Here is a 1,001-nt window from a genome sequence, read left to right as displayed (position 1 = left end):
TGGCTATGTAACAAACTACATCAAAATATGTTGTTGTTTTTGTTAAGCGCTGTTGAGTTGGCTCCAATTCATAGCGACCAGTATAGGGTTTCTGAAGAGTGACTGGTGAGTCTGAACCCTTTATCTTGTGGTCCAAAATACCTTGTGGTCTTATGCTTATCTGCTTATCCTACAGTGCCACACCAAGACACATCAAAAAGTGGTGTGAGCGCAGAGCGGTTTGGTGGTTTGTCCCAAGAGCATCATCTATTTGGCTAGGCGACTGCGGGTCTCCTTTGGACAGCGACAGCGATAGCTACGCGGCGGTCTGGGAAGCGGTCTCAGACTTAAGTGTTTGGTGAAAAATGACCCGAACCAAGCAGACCGGGGGGAGGGGGGGGGAAGGCCCCCCTCAAACAGCTGGCCACCAAGGCGGCCCGGAAGAGCGCTCCCTCTACCGGTGGGGTGAAGAAGCCCCATCGTTACAGGCGCTGGGGGAAGATCCTCCGCTTCCAGAAGTCCACTGAGTTGCTCATCCGGAAGCTGCCTTTCCAGAGGCTGGTGCGAGAGATCGCCCAAGATTTCAAGACAGACTTGAGGTTCCAGAGCGCGGCCAACGGCGCCCTGCAGGAGGCCAGCGAGGCGTACCTGGAGGGTCTGTTTGAAGACACCAACCTGTGCGCCATCCACGCCAAGAGACTCACCATCATGCCCAAAGACATCCAGCTGGCCCGCCAGATAAGGGGGGGTGGGGGTGGGGGTAGCGAGCTTAAGCGCCAGGCCGTTTTTATGGTGTTTTGTAGTAAATTCTGTAAAATACTTTCGTTTAATTTGTGACTTTTTTTTATAAGAAATTGTTTATAGTATGTTGCATTTGTACTTAAGTCATTCCATCTTTCACTCACAATGAATGCGAAAAGTGACTGCTGACAGACCTCAGTGATGTGGGCACTGTGGCTCAGGCGGGACAAGTTGCTGATCCACAGAAGGGATGGGTGATCACTTCTTGCTTCTCATGATGC

The 1,001-nt window shown here is 51.6% G+C and overlaps 1 pseudogene; it reads left to right on the top strand.

Annotated features, from left to right (window-relative positions):
* The first annotated feature begins 344 nt into the window (after positions 1-344).
* On the top strand, positions 345-816 carry LOC102841571 (annotated as a pseudogene).
* Positions 817-1,001: the final 185 nt, after the last annotated feature.

This window comes from Chrysochloris asiatica, unplaced genomic scaffold (genome assembly GCF_000296735.1).
Source record: "Chrysochloris asiatica unplaced genomic scaffold, ChrAsi1.0 scaffold00320, whole genome shotgun sequence".
NCBI lineage: Eukaryota > Metazoa > Chordata > Mammalia > Afrosoricida > Chrysochloridae > Chrysochloris > Chrysochloris asiatica.
This window is presented reverse-complemented; position numbering and strand designations above follow the sequence as displayed.